The following is a 10,909-nucleotide window of genomic DNA, read 5'->3' as shown; positions in this document are numbered from 1 at the left end:
TCACTTCTCCGGCTAGAATGACCTTAAATAGGGGCATCTGTAAGACCCCAATTTTGTCCCTAAGATCCCTCATGGCATCATATCATATCATATCATTGCCTCAAGGATCATTGTGCACCTTTGCTTCCCTCCTAGTGGGTGGGCATCTTGTGAGTGTGATTCTTGATCACCAAGCATGTTTTGCATTTGTATATCATTGCTTTTCATTTATTTACTAATCCAAAAGTACAAAAATATTGTCATCTAACCATGTTACTTGCAGATGAAGCAAACTAGGTCAAACAGTCAAACCATTCATTGAGCAATGGATGGTGGCCATTCTTGAAGAATTTGGGCACCAGGATCATTCATCAAGAGTTCATATGAGTTATGACATCATTTGGAATCAAGATCTCAAGTGGTAGAGGCTTGAAATTCATCAGAATATGGCTCAGTCAACCAAAACCCTAGCAAAGTCAACTGTTGGTCAACTGTGCATTTAATCAGGGATTTGAAGGTGTGAGATGGTTGGAGAGGTCTTATTCATGTCCACACAAGTCTCAATTAACATTTCAAAGATCCACATTGAAGGATTTGAGGTCAGACAAAAAGTTGCCAAAAATAGTAAGTGACCTGTAATTTCAAACTGCCCAAAATGGAAAGGTCTTCTCCTCAAATTTACATCATCAAGAAAGCTTCAAATCAAATTTTGTCCAACATGAAAGTTGAATATCTTGCTCTTACCTTTCCAAAATGTCCAAGAACATCCATTTCTCATGTGTGGTTGACAAGTTATGATCAAATCATTTTCAAGAAAAGTTGAACTTCAAGGAGGCATAACTCTTGAACCATTTGGCCAAATTGAGTGAGGTTTCTTTGAGCAAACTCCATTTGACATGCTTTATCATAATCCATCATCACATTTCATCAAAAATCATCACATCAAAAGTCCATTTTTCAAGTGAACCAATTTAAATTTTGGTGGGAAAAAAGGTGATTTTGAAAAATACACATGATTTTCACTCCAAACCAATGCCAATCACTTCAAAACAGAAATTTGGACTTGCTTCAACTGGTTTTGCACTGTTCCATTGGTTCCATTTTGAAAAAGGGCATTTTGGCATTTTTGCATAACATGTGCATCTCACTAATCCAATTCCATTTTGCTAATCATGATTAACAATGCTGATTAACAAGGGGTATTTAAACCTAATCATAACAGAAAATCGAAATCAACAATCACAATCTCAGATCCAAACTGAAAATTTCTCAAATTCTCTCAAATCTTCTCAAAACTTTTTCTCATTTTTCCATCGAATTTCACCATTCTTCTTGCTTTCTTTTGTGCTAATCATCATTTGCAGATGTTGTTGAAGAACTGTTGAAGCAATCGTGGCCAAATTCATGCTGGATCTTAACTGTTGAACATTGAAGTTTCACATGGCAGTTGAAGATTTCTATGCATTCAAGCTGTGTTGAGCTATTTCCTTGCCTTCATTCATCTTCCTATTGATCATAGAAGTTCTGTTTTCACCATTGGAGCTTGGAATCCAACAATTCAAGATCTGCATCTTCCAATAGGTAAGAATTCGCATCCTTCAATTCTTGAAATCTTCATGTGGCTTTTGTAGATCCTATCATGTAGATCAATATGCAACTCGAATCGTGCGATTTCATTAAGTTTTGAAGAAGATATGCTGATTTGAATCTTTGATTGTGAAACTTCTTTAGATCGGTTTTTTTGCTATGAGTAAAATTAATTGAAATCAATGTTAGATTATTGCTCTGTGATGAATGTTGGTTCGATCCATATAATTTTTGTTAATTTCTGTGATGAAAAGTTCATAAGCATGATGAACAGCAAGAACACATGACGAACTTCATATTTTTTCGTTTCCAGAATTTCATAGATCCGTTTGGCTGTGTTTGCATGTGATTTCCGTGTTTGTGTGCCATGCCGCGAATGAAAATGCGCCACCTCACTTAATGAAACGCAGCGTTTCATTAAGTGAGCGCCTGAATTACAAAAATGCCACTCGTTCCAATTATTTCATTTTTATCTTCAAATTTTTATTTCATTTCATAATCAAACTTCAAAAAATCATAAAAACTTCATGGATGATCCAAATTGAGTGGGAATTTTTGCATTGATCTCCATTTTTCCTCTAGTTTTTTATAGGCATGATAACAAAAGTTGTGCACGGCTGGTTTTTATTTTGGTCTAATGGTTTTGTTCATGTATGCTTTTTGCCTATGCTTTGCCATTTCATTCATGAAATAATGATGGTTGATCCTATGGAGCTGAAACTTTATATGCATGATCTAGACTCACTCCTGGTCATTTTGGTATATGGTTTGCTAATTTTGCATTTCTGGATTGTGAGATATGATGTAATCTTTGGAGGTGTGACAATGTATGTCACACCATGTCTTGTTCATGTTCTTGATTTTATTTTCCATGCTTATTGAACTTGAATTGACCTGGATTTTTGCATGTGGATACTTATGGATGTCTAGTTTGCTTGTGATTTTTCCTGGAATTTTTGAGTGCATTTTTCTATTTGTTTGAGATTTTCTCCCCTGTTTGACCAATTGTGAATCTTTTGTAAGTCATGATATCATATGATTTGTGAAATCCTTGGTGTTTATTGGATGAACTTGAAATTTGGCATGTGTATTATAGACATCTTAAAGGTTGCCATGGCTTTGGTTTCATTCATTTATCATGTTTGGTCACTGTTCTATGCTTGCATGAAGTTGATGCTTGATTTGTGGTCTTGTATGAGCTTGTATGAACATGCTTTGACTTGTTGATTTTAATTGACTTGCTTCCCTTTATCCAAATGCCATGAAATTTGGTGTGTTGCTCATTCAATGTATTCTGTTTAAGCATGATTTTTCCTGGAATTTATTGAGCCATTTTGGTATTGATATGCTTGTATTCATTCTGTTTACATCATTGAGTTCTTAACTTGCCTAGTTTGACATGATTTGCTTATGAAATGCAATTGGTGAATAGTTTTGATGTGAGACCAATTGGAATTTGTTCTTAATTGATTAATATTGATTTTGGTTAACTTTCATGTTCTGTTTTAAATTTTTTCTCCTCCTTTGACCCTAGGCTTTGGCCTAAGGGTTCACTTCTCATGTTTGAGTTTGATTTTCAGGTTGAAGAAGCAATTGCTTTAAGGAGATTAATTCAAGTTGATTGAGTTTGGTTTATTTGATTGTGATGAACTAACTTGGTTTGTTTTGTAGGATGCTAACTCATTTGCTTTGAGTTTGTGCTTTGCACATGTGATTGATTGTGTTGACTATTGGTTCTTATCTTGTCTGTTTTGACTTTGTGATTGAGTACTGATTATATTTGATTGATTTCAGGTACCATAGTTGCTTTAGTTCCTTTGTGAACTTGCTATTGCTTTGCTTGATAGCATTAGCATTGAGGTAGAATCTCTTGTCTCCATGTAGTCTGGAAGACCTGGCTTGTTACCTAGCCAGGCACCTGTCTGAAGTCCTCCTTAAGAGGCAATGTTTGTGATTGTTTAATTTTTGTCCCCAAGCAGGTGAAGTCCTTTTAATAAGGCAATTGATAGACAAAAGAGATGTATAGTCCATCTCCTACTATTCTGTGAGTCACTCACCTTGCTCACACCACATGTGTTGATGCATAGTGAGTAAAAGCCCAAGATCTATCGAGTCATTAACTTGTGGAGAGAGTTCCAACTTTCTGAACTCCCACACCTTCTGATATTCAATGCTCTCCCTGACCAGGGATAAGAGTGATGAGGCACACCCCTCATATCCTTTCATCTGCTTCACCTTGGCTCTCAATGTCAAGGTTAAGAGCACCATTTACCCTATTCCAGTTGACTTCATAGTCTAACCCTTTGATTGAGCCTAATTGTTTGGTTATAGTGGGTGCTAAATGACGTTGTTTGATTGATTGCTTACTTCATATGTACATGTTTGCTTGTTTGCATTTGTGCATCTATCATCATTAATGGTTCATTATTGCATGATCATCACTTCATATCTTTGTGACTTGTTTGAGTTTGCCCATTGAGGAATCAGCTATAAGTCCATTCTTTGGCCTCTGTTCCTATGATTTGGAAGGGATTGAGTGTAAGACCATTTCATTGGCCACTTATGTCTTCTTTGCTTAATGCTTGTGTTTGATTGTTGTATGTGAGGATACAATTGTAAGACCATGTTGTTGGCATTTGTACTCCCATGATCATCTGTTGGAGATTAGAGTAAGCCCAGATAGATTGGCATCTGATATCCATCTTTTCATTTGTGTTTGCTTTGTGAGGATACAATTGTAAGACCATGTTGTTGGCCTTTGTACTCCTATGATCATCCTTTGGAGGTTGGTATAAGCCCAGATAGATTGGCATCCGACATCCATGATTTGTTTTGCTTTCGTGAGATTGGAGTAAGACCATTTATTGGCATCCGGTATCATTTGTTTTGTTTTAGGAGATTGGTGTAAATCCATTTATTGGTATCCGGTATCCGCTTTTCTTTGTGAGATTGGTATAAGTCCATTGATGGCATCCGGTATCACCTTGCTTTTATTTTGCTTGCTTGTTTTGTTGCCTTATTCCAAAGGACACACTTGAATCATCTTCTATATGATTTCAAGAGGTGAACTTCTAGGAAGTTTCACACTCCTCCATCCATACCCTTTTTGTTTCAAAATCCCTTTTCACTTGTTGACTTTTAAACTTGAAGTACGTGTTGTGCAAACATTCTCATCTCTTTTCAAATTAGAAACCTGGACCTTAAGTCCTTGACTTTTCAAACTTCACTTTTCATAACACTTCTTTGAATTGAACTTTAATCATACCTTGACCATATTTTGTGAATAATCATAATCAATTAACTTCACTCACTCAATTGTTTTGGCTTTGTCCATTTGTTAATATGTTTTCATACATTAGCCGTAGGTTTCAATTACCATAGTGGTTGATGTAAATCTTACCTTATCCTTAGTGAGTTGATTGTAAGTCTTCCATACTTATTATAGGGTTAACCCCTCACTAGTATGTTGAAGCCATCCTCGCATGGTGGATTGTTGGTATTGGTTGAGTTTTCTCCCATTGGTAATGAAAAGCCTTAGAGCTCGTGTTTTAAAATGAACCCACTAACTTTTGGAAATCTTTTAGCCGAACTACGGCGTTTTGATCCTTACCTTTGATGGAAGGTACGTAGGCAACGGGTTCATCCGTTCGAACACAAAAATAATAAAAATGTACATTCTTTTCTCATCTTCCCATTCATGTTTGCACAATATGTCATAGACAAATAAACATTTTCATTCAACAAGTGTGAAAAGGGCTCCCTAGGAGTACCTAGGACGTGATGGGTGCCTAACACCTTCCCATTGCGTAATTTACCCCTTACCCAGATTCTCTGACCTTTTCATTAGTTTTCTATGTGTAAAACTTCTTAGGCTTTTGTTCGCTTTTTAGCCAATCCTTTGGATAAATAAAAGTGCGGTGGCGACTCGATTTCTTTGTATGCTTTGCTTATGGTTTAATCAATAAATCATATAGCGACGAATACACCGCTACACCTTTGGCATTGTCGATTAGGCCACATAAATGAGAAACGCATTTCCAAACTCCATAAAGATGGACTCTTGGACTCTTTTGATTATAAATCATATGAGACATGCAGATCTTGTTTAATTGGAAAGATGAGCAAGTCGTCATTCACAGGAAAAGGTGAAAGAGCTAATAATCTTTTGGCCCTCATACATACTGATGTATGTGGACCACTGAACATACCAGCCATAGGAGGTTTTCAGTACTTCATCATATTTACTGATGATTTCAGTAGATATGGTTATGTGTATTTAATGAAACACAAATCAGAGTCTGTCGCAACCTGAAAAATACAGTGTGCGAGAAAACAACCGGCGAAAGAAAATGACAGAAGAGTCGCCACCGTGCGTTATTTATCCCAAAGGAGGGAAAGGAAACGCTCGAAGTAAACCTGAAAAGAGGAAAGGAAAAGACAAGGTCTCGCAACCAAATCTTGGGTTCGGGAGTTGGTTATGCGAAGGGAAGGTATTAGCACCCCTACGCATCCGTAGTACTCTACGGGATCCACTTTTGAAGTTCTTGTTTAAAGGGTGTGAGTTTATCTTGTGCTGTTTACTAAAAAAAGGGTTAAAAGAAAATGACTCGCACGGATGTCGCATCCACTGCATACGTATCTCATCTGAATATGAGAATCAGAGTCTTCGTAGCTCGGCTGACCTATGGGTTGGGGGGATGTGTGCTCGCTAAGACATCGCGTCTTATGCCTACGTATCTCATCTGGAATGAGAATCAGAGCGAGCCGTAGTTCGGCTAACTACGGGGTTATGGATTGGGTTTTGGAAGAACGACGTTACTACGCAATCTACCGGATGCTCGACCTTTGGAGACTTACTCTCCTATAGTAGAAGGAGTTAACGTGTTCTTAGGAGAAGAAAAATCAATGAGTTGGTAGGGTTAGGGATGCTCACGCAAAAAGAGTCCTGGACAAAGGAACCTGCATAAAGTAAACACAAAACATTGCCTCCTATCGAGGTCTTCCAGCTAGGAAAGCAGTAAAATGCGGGAAAAATGTAAAAGTACCACACGGATGAAGATCCGAGGTAACAGCAATTAGAGGAATGGGAAACCCAGGGATCCTTCCAAGCTAAACACCATCAAAGAAAGTGAGTCAGTACAGGTAATCGGAATAAACCCCCAGGTGGTATCCCACAAATAAAGTGGAACACCAGGCAAACCATCTCTGCAAGAGTCATATGAGCTCTCACAAAACAAAACTCAACAAACAGGTTAGAGAAACAAAATAGGGTAACCAAGAGTTGCCCCCAAATCATAATGTAATCACATGAATCATGCCATTAAAATTCACAAAAAGCTCACAAAAAGCAACCAAGGGTAGGAGGCCTAAACCTCTGGTCAAACACATGCATCAAGAGGGTATCAAATTCACCCATAATACCTCATACCCTCAGATGATTCAAATTAAGAGCATAAAATTATGGGAATAAGGCAAACCTGATTGGAGAGCTTGATTGAAATTGAGTTGCACCCGTGAGGTTTACAAAATAATCTTTAGGGTTTATGTGAGGCAGAGGTGATTCTGTGCAGTTGAGTTCCCTTCAGGGTTTGGAGGCTGCTCTGAGTTCTCTGTTAGCTCTTCTCTCACTATCTTTTTCCCCAGGGTTCTTCTCTCACTATCTTTTTCCCAGACATGGTAATAGGAATAGAATGCAATTTTCTTTCACTGAGACTCTGAATTTATAACCTGATTTTTGTGGACCTGTGGGCTCAGATGAGAGAGGCCCAAGTCCAAAATTTTTCTTTTATTTATTTATTTATTTATTTATTTAATTTTTTATTTTTTTATTTTTTTTTCCGTTTTTTTTTATTTATTTTTTTTATTTTATTTTTTTATTTTATTTTTTTTCAGGAAAAATGAAGGGTAAATTTTGGGGTATTACAGCTGCCCCTATTCAATCAACTGGAAACCTGGAAAGAAGATAGCAGCGGCTTTCGTGCTTTCGAGGTATCAAGGGATTGAATACAATAAAAGCCCAAAAATTTGCACTGAAGTGAATTGAAGTAACAATGCCTGTCAGAATCCGCAAAGAGGTGGTCTTGAAAGAAGAATCCGTCTGGTACGGTGAGAGTCAGTCTGAATACCGAAAAAGAATGTTAACCTGAATACCAAAATAAATGGTAACACAGAAATAACCATGGCCTGAATGCCGCTCATCAGTCTGAATACCGAAAATGACTTCGATCTGAACATCGGGAGATATCAGATTATTAATATCGGTCTGAACACCGAGAGGCTAGCCTGAATGCCACAAGTTGCGTCGACTTGAACGTCGGAAACTTCTTCGATCTGAACATCGGAAAATTGGCCTGAATGCCACAAGTTGCATCGACCTGAACGTCGGAAACTTCTTTGATCTGAACATCGGAAAACTGGCCTGAACGCCACAAGTTGCATCGACCTGAACGTCGGAAACTTCTTCGATCTGAACATCGGAAAACTAGCCTGAACGCCACAAGTTGCATCGACCTGAACGTCGGAAACTTCTTCGATCTGAACATCGGAAAACTGGCCTGAACGCCACAAGTTGCGTCGACCTGAACGTCGGAAACTTCTTCGATCTGAACATCGGAAAACTGGCCTGAACGCCACTTCGGTCTGAATACCGGAAACTTCATGCCTGTCAGCATCGACAGAAATAGGGAACGATAATAGAGGCGGCGCATGGGCCAATGATACTTGCTGGGGATAACAAAGGTAAGTCATGAACAATCTTCAGTCTGAGTACTTGGAAACAACTTCTGGCTTATCACTTGGGATACCAAGAATGTTTTATGCTTACATGCGTATGTTTGAATTTTTCAATGGCGTAATGCTCCATGAAAATGGAAATGCTACGCGATTTGGGAGGATGCAATACAATATGATTCTACATGCAGGGATGCAAAATGCTGGGTAGAATGCCAAGCTGAGGCAAGGGGATCTGCTAGGGAAATGATCACCATCTTCTGGACCCTGGCAAGGCTGCTGGAGATGCACAGTGCAAAGAATTCTGTGGGGAAATGACACGCCACACGGTGTTCTAGCAATGACGAAATACCGAGATTCTGACTGGGGAGAGAATGGCACTGAAAACCTGTTGTTGGGGAAAGCGATAGTGGTTCTGGAAACCACGATCTGCGAGAGATGACTCAGCAGGGGAAGCAAACACCGATACGGTACCGAGGTTCTGCTTCAAGGAAAGAAACCATGGATCTGGCATTGGGATTATCGATCTGGCCTCGAACCCTGAGGAGCAGCCGCTTCTGCTGGGAAGATACAGTCTGGCACTGTCAACTCCGCTGGGGGTATATAGTCTGACACTGTCAACTCTACTGGGGAGTGTATAATCTGAAACCACCGCTTGGGGGGAGGTACAGTGGTGAGAACCTGCTAGGGATTGAAGAATCCAACGCTCTGATCAGCTCTGCAGGGATAAGATGCCGAATTCGTCTGTTGGCGAAAAAAACATTCACGATCATCTGCAGGGGATTTTAAGGAAATGCCCCGAGGGTACCTGTTCTGAATAGACGATCAAAAGCACTTAAAATTTACAGCAATTTTAAATGTTCATTAAGCATGTACCTGTAAAGCTCTTATGTGTCATGATGTAATGTTTATCAAAAAATTCGGACGTCATTTTTGCAAACAAAACAGAAAAATGAAAATGAAAACAGAGATATACTGAATAACATGATTTTATTGATTGAACGGCCTCTGGATAGGCATTTACGTCAGGAAGCAATCCCTGGAAAGAGGTAATCGCACAACAGATAAAAACAGACATTAATCTAATGGCAATGTGAAATGGATTTCTATTGGGTTCCAATTCTGCTATGACTTGCTCGTCTTCAAGATCCTCTAGATGATCAGCTTTCTGAAAAAGTGATTGGACTGTTTCCTATCCTTCAAAAGTTTTCAGTCATTGACACGAGATGAGATTCAGAACTACTCAGAACGCAGTCATTCGTTTAATCCCTAACTTTTTCCTGGATCGCCCTTTTCGGGTTTTCAATCCACCGGGATACCCATTTTTGCCTAAGTTGCCTTTTCAGGTTTTCAACTTACCGGGTGTACGATCTTTTCATTTTTAATCCCTAATTTTTGCCCAAACCTTTTTCATTTTCTTGGTTCGCCGGGATGCCCATTTTTGCCTGGACTACTCTTCTTATTGTCCAGCGGGTCTATTTCATGCGAAGTATTTTTTAACTGCGTCTGAGTTCACCGGGGAAGTGAAGTTTTCACCATCCATCGTTGCAAGAATTAAGGCCCCACCGTCAAAAACCTTGGTGACAATATACGGTCCATCATAGTTAGGAGTCCACTTGCCCCTGTGATCTGTCTGAGGAGGAAGGATCCTTTTCAACACCAAATCTCCGACCTGGAAGCATCGAGGACGCACTTTCTGATCAAAGGCTCTCTTCATCCGACTCTGATACAACTGCCCATGACAAATGGCTGCCATTCGCTTCTCTTCGATAAGACTCAACTTATTGAACCTTGTCCGAATCCATTCAGCTTCGTCTAACTTGACATCCAACAGGACTCTTAGAGAAGGAATCTCCACTTCAACAGGTAGGACTGCTTCCATACCATACACAAGGGAGTAAGGGGTTGCCCCGGTCGATGTACGTACTGAAGTACGGTACCCATGCAAGGCGAAGGGTAGCATCTCATGCCAATCTCTGTACGTAACAACCATCTTCTGCACAATCTTCTTTATGTTCTTATTTGCCGCTTCAACAGCACCGTTCATCTTAGGGCGGTAAGGGGAAGAATTGTGATGCTGAATGTTGAAGTTCTGGCACAACTCCTTCATCATCTTGTTGTTGAGAATAGAACCATTATCAGTAATGATTCTTTCGGGAATCCCATAGCGACAAATGATTTCTTTCTTGATGAATCGGGCAACCACATGTCTGGTGACCTTCGCAAATGACGCTGCTTCGACCCACTTGGTGAAATAGTCGATGGCAACAAGGATGAAGCGATGCCCATTGGAAGCGGTCGGCTCAATCTTTCCAATCATATCGATGCCCCACATAGCAAAAGGCCACTGCGAATACATCACATTCAAAGGATTCGGCGGCACATGTACCTTATCAGCATAAATCTGGCATTTATGGCACTTCCGAGCATATTTGAAATAATCAGATTCCATGGTCATCCAGTAATAACCTGCTCTCAACAATTTCTTAGCCATTGCATGTCCACCGGCATGAGTACCGAAGGAGCCTTCATGAACTTCCTGCATTAACATGTCTGCTTCGTGTCTATCCACGCATCTGAGCAAAACCATGTCGAAGTTCCTCTTATACAACAC

This window comes from Lathyrus oleraceus, chromosome 2, assembly GCF_024323335.1.
Source record: "Lathyrus oleraceus cultivar Zhongwan6 chromosome 2, CAAS_Psat_ZW6_1.0, whole genome shotgun sequence".
NCBI lineage: Eukaryota > Viridiplantae > Streptophyta > Magnoliopsida > Fabales > Fabaceae > Lathyrus > Lathyrus oleraceus.
The sequence above is the reverse complement of the archived record's forward strand: the minus strand, read 5'-3'. Positions refer to the sequence as shown.